We start from the raw sequence: 5,536 nt of genomic DNA, 5'->3' as shown, positions 1-5,536 counted from the left end.
ATTTCAACCATTAAATATTCGGAAGACTAAAGCCCCGGCTACAAATTCCATTCCACAGCCACCGACTCGGTGCTCCCTCCCTCACATCTGTCTCAGGCTGGCCAAGACTGTCCACATCTTTGGTGTCATATATCACCTTGAAACCAGCATCCGACCACACACCCATGCCATTATTCAGAAAGCCTCTGTAACTTTGCCTGACTCCGCCCCTGCCTCACCTCATCTGCCGCTGAAACCCTCGTCCATGCCTTTGTTGTGGACTTGATTCTTCCGACGCACCTTTGGTCAGCCTCCCATCTTCTACTGTCTGTAAATTTGAAGTCACACAAAACTCAGCCACCCCTGTTCTTACTCTCACCCAATCCCATTCACCCCTCCACCCCGGTACTCAAAGGCTCCCGGACAAGCAATGCCGTGGTTTTGAAATTCTCGTCCTTATTTTCAAGCTCCTCCCTTTCTCTGTGATCTCCTCCGGTTAAACAACCTTTTCAAATATCTGCTAATTCTGGTCTTGACTATCCCCAATTTTAATTACTGCGTCATTGCTGGCCAGGTCCTAAACTGTGGAATTCTTTCCCTCAACAACCGTCCACTCGACCTCCTTTTTCCCCCTTTAAGACACTCCTTAAAATCAATGTTTTTAAGCTTTTGGCCACGTGCTCTAAAATCATCTAATATGACTCGGTGTCAAATGTTGCTTTATGATGCTCCTGTGAAGCACTTTGGGGCGTATTATTAGGTTGTAGGTGCGATTTAAGTATAAATTGTTGGTGCTGTTGAAGAAACTTGATAAACTCTTGTCACAAGCTGTAACTCCAACACAATTTACCAACATGGTATGAAAAATGTTCATTCCACATGCGAAAGCTGTCCGGGCCTCAAGCCTGATTTTGTTTAAGCAAAACACTGTTCTGGTATTAAAGGAATGGAAACAACAGGAATGTCACATTAATTCCAATGTGTTCCCGTGTCACTGATACTTACATTCGATTCTCCAATAGGAATTGGATATCTGTCCTTCTGAGTATGGAGTCTTCTGGATGGAGAACTAAATTACTGGCTGCTTGTATTCTTACCATCATCACCCTGTCTTCCGAGGGGGCTAATATATTGGTTGTTCCTGTTGGTGGAAGTCACTGGATCAATATGAGAATTCTAATAGAAGAACTGAAACTTCATGGACACAATATCACTGTGGTTCATTCCTCAACAGCTTGGTACACCAAAGAGAGGTCTGATCTCTATTTATCCATTGTGGTTCAAACGCAAAAATGCCTTGGCAAGAATGAAACTGAAAAAGTAATACAAAGATATCTACAAAACACATTGGCAGTCTTAAACAATGGTCTGATGCCATGGGCCTTCGTTCAGCTACAATATGAGCTATGGTCTGCTTTGTATTCATACCATGCTTGTGCTAGAGAGCTCACCATTGCAATTTTCAATACCGAAGGAGTGTTGAGGCAACTTGAATATGCAAAATTTGACATGCTACTTACTGATCCTGCTTTTGGTACAGGTCCAATTCTTGCTTATTATTTAAAACTCCCTTTGGTATATAATGTTCGATGGTTCATCAGTGGGGAAGCTCATTCCCTCTCTGCCCCATCCCCACCTTCCTATATCCCAATCATCGCATCTCAATTTACAGACAAAATGAGTTTTCTACAAAGAACACTTTAGGGTCATCTTAAATCTTTTTCAACTATCTGCTTCAAGATTTATTGTTCAGCCCATTTACAATGAACTCTGCCATCAGTATCTAGGCCCAGACACAGACATCGAGACGATTCTCCTGAGAGCAGATGTGTGGCTGATGAGAGTTGATTTTATATTTGAATTCCCGAGACCCACCATGCCAAACATTGTTTACATTGGGGGATTCCAGTGTAAACCATCCAAACCTCTAGCACCAGAGTTTGAAGAGTTTGTCCAATCCTCAGGGGAACATGGGATTATTGTGATGTCTCTGGGGACCATTATCAGCTCTTTGCCAATGCAAATTACAATGAAAATAGCAGAGGCCTTTGCCCAAGTACCTCAGAAAGTTATTTGGAGACACGATGGAAAGATCCCTCCCAACATAGGAAATAATACGCTACTGGCAAAATGGATCCCTCAGAATGACCTTCTAGGGCACCCCAAGACACAAGCTTTCATTTCCCATGGTGGCACCAATGGAGTTTATGAAGCCATCTATCATGGAGTGCCAGTAGTTGGCATCCCTCTGCTTTTTGACCAGTTTGACAATATGCTTAGACTTGAAACCCGGGGGGCAGCCAAAGTCATTAATGTCGCAGCCATGCAGTCATCAGATTTATTGCAGGCACTTCACAAAGTCATAAACAACACATCCTATCGGGATAACATGCAGAAACTCTCTGCTCTCCACAGGGATCAACCAGAGTCTCCAATGGAGAGAGCCATTTTCTGGATTGAGTATGTTGCTCGACACAAAGGTGCAGCACATTTACGCTCAGAATCTTACCGGCTCCCCTGGTATGTTTACTATTGTGTGGATGTGATGATTTTCCTGCTGTCTCTGGTCCTCATGGTTACAGTGCTGACAGTTCTATTGTTGAAGAGACTTTCTAGCATCATTCGGAAGAAGAAACAAAAGATTCAGTAAGATTGACTATTTCGAATTGGGAGCGCCTCTTTGAGTTCCTCCAATTATACAGTGAGAGTTTAATGCAGTCAGGAAATACATGGAATGCCTTTTCTAGATACTCTATCATGAATTTTAACAAACAAAATATCAAAGGATATCAGTATGTCAGTCAATAGTAGTCCTTTGTACAGTTATTGACATGGAAATGCTGTACTTACATACAATTTTAAATGAAAGAACAACATGTTTTTTCTGAGGTATTATTCAAAGCTAATCATCACATCAATTCACGTGTGGCCAAGAATATAATGTAAGAATGTGAAATTTCTGGGATTCACTGACAGACCCCCTCTTCCCCCACAATGATTTTAACCCCCGCTCTCGAATTGCCAACGATTTCCACCACAGCTCACCGTGGGTTTGTCAACGTGTTTGGTTTCTTTACCAAATGTCCCATTGGTTTTGGTGAGTTAGTGAGCCATGCCATAGCCAGGAAACATTTCCTCAGCTGCTGCCAGGATCATTTGATATTCATCTTGGGTGTTATCCCCTCATTGCTCACGAACGGAATACCCTTACTATCTGATTGTAAAATACTGTTACTTATATAGTCACAGATATTAATAAAGAAATGTTACTGCATGATTTGTCTGTCTGCCTTTTGATGATTTTGCCATGTAGAAGCTAGCTTTTTCACACATGGATCGTAACAGGGAGTTGTTAGTGTAATTTGGACCAATTGATTCAGGCAGTTCCAGTAAGCATTTTGTTGGGAGGTATAAAAGAGGCAATATAAAATGAAGGTTACAATTCCAGAGTAGGTGGCAGAAGCAGAGGAATCGGGGGGGGGGGGGGATTTGTAATCCTTGAACGTGCAGGTCGGGTTGAGAAAGAATAGGAGAGGCAGTGGTGCAGTGGTATTGTTGCTGGACTAGTAATCCAAAGACGAAGAGCCATGCTCTGGGGACCTAGGTTCTAATCCTGCCATGGTGCATGGTGCATTTTGAATTCAATAAAAAAAATAAACCCGGAATTAGAAGTCTAATAATGACCATGAAACCATTGTATATTGTCGTAAAAACCCACCTGGTTTACTCATAGCCTTTCGGGAAGGGAATCTGTCAACCTTACCTGGTCAGGCCTACATGTGACTCCATATCCTCATCAATGTGGTTGACCCTTAAATGCCCTCAGGGATAGGCAATAAATGCTGGCCCAGCCAGCGATGGCAACATTCCATGAACAAATGAAAAAACGGAAGTTATGGTGAACTTTTATTAAACAATGGTTCAACCCCAACTGGAATATTGTGACCAATTCTGGGTACCACAGAATGACCAAGGTGAGGGAACAGTGGGAATAAGGGTATCAAAAGTGAATGTGAGGCTGAGCAGATTGGTGAACAGAGGGTCAAGGGCCAAGCAATTAGATGAGATTGGGGGCCAGGATTATCCAAAAAAGGGGCTAAGTGTTGACGGCGGCGTAAACACCGGAGTGTTTCACGCCGGCGTCTACGGGCCTCTTGGCCCAGCGATTCCGTGGCCCACCGGAGTGCTCCACGCTGCTCCAGCAGCTGTACGCACAAGATGGCGCGCCCCCGCCGATTGGTGGCCCCCGATCATGGGCCTGGCCGTGGTGGAGGTTCCCACTGGTGACTGATCCCCCTCCCCCACCAGGACGCCACTGCGGCCGCGAAGCCGAGCTCCCGCTGAGTGGAACCTTACGTGAACCGCGCCGGCGGGAACTTGGCTGGTTGACCGCGGAGAATTGCCGCGGGGGCCTCTTTCAATGGCCCCCGACCGGCGCTGCGTCGACCGCGCGCGACTGCCGCCGATTCTCCGGTCCCCGGAGAATCGCGTCCCAGGGTCGGACCGATCTCGGGTCTGAGGCCCCATTCTCCGCTCTGGCGCCGAGCACCAATTCAGCACGGAGGCTCGTAGAATCCCGGCCTATTTTTCAGGGATGGGCAGAGAAAGAAATGGTATTTGGAGAAGGAAGTTGGATAATGAGTGGAGAGCAATGCAAGGAAGTGATCAGGAATGGTCTCAACTCTGATTGACTCAAAGCATGACAAGGTCAAGAGAATGGATACGCACAAGGGTTAAAGGAGATTGTATGGAAGGAGAGATTAAGGGAGGAAAGGAGGACAGTCATCTCGAAGGATGGAGGGCATGATGAGTTGAGATGAAAAAAGGAAATGAAAATCGCTTATTGTCACAAGTTGGCTTCAAATGAAGTTACTGTGAAAAGCCCCTCGTCGCCACATTCCGGCGCCTGTTTGGGGAGGCTGGTATGGGAATTGAACCGTGCTGCTGGTCTGCCTTGGTCTGCTTTAATAGCCAGCGATTTAGCCCAGTGTGCTAAACCAGCCCCAGGTTGCTAAACCAGCCCCAGATGAAGGCTGAAATCATTGAGGATGCGAAGATTGAGGATGGGTGGCAAGTTGGCACCGTAGTTAACACTGCAGCCTCACGCCGCCAGAGACCTGTGTTCAATTCTGGCCTTGGGTGACTGTGTGGTGTCTGCACTTTCTCCCTGTATCTGTGGGGGATTCCTCTGGGTGCTGCAGTTTCCTCCCATAGTCCAAAGATGTGCCAGTTAAGTGGGTTGGCCATGCTAAATTGCCCCTTAGCTTCCAAGGATGCGTCGGTTAGACAGAGTTATGGGGATATTGTAGGGGGAGGGATGGTGGGGGGCTTAGGTAGGGTGGTCTTTCAGTAGGTCGGTGAAGGCACGATGAATGACCTCATTCTGCACCGCAGAAATTCTATAGTTCTAGAAGTCACAGTGCAAGAGGCTCAGGGAGGAAAGTAGTGAAGTCACCTGTGTGAACAATTTGCCATGGTCAGTCATTGGGCGGAAGAGAACATCAAGTTTATCGGTGAGATGAGGGGCTGGAGAAGGTGGGATCAAGAGCAGAGGAGC

At 46.0% G+C, this 5,536-nt stretch overlaps 1 pseudogene; it reads left to right on the top strand.

Moving 5' to 3' along the window:
* The first annotated feature begins 1,001 nt into the window (after nt 1-1,001).
* LOC140387450 (UDP-glucuronosyltransferase 2A1 pseudogene) lies at nt 1,002-3,256 on the top strand (annotated as a pseudogene).
* Nucleotides 3,257-5,536: the final 2,280 nt, after the last annotated feature.

The sequence above is a fragment of the Scyliorhinus torazame genome, chromosome 12 (assembly GCF_047496885.1).
Source record: "Scyliorhinus torazame isolate Kashiwa2021f chromosome 12, sScyTor2.1, whole genome shotgun sequence".
Lineage (NCBI taxonomy): Eukaryota > Metazoa > Chordata > Chondrichthyes > Carcharhiniformes > Scyliorhinidae > Scyliorhinus > Scyliorhinus torazame.
Note: the sequence above shows the minus strand (reverse complement) of the source record. Positions and strands in the feature narration are given on the sequence as shown.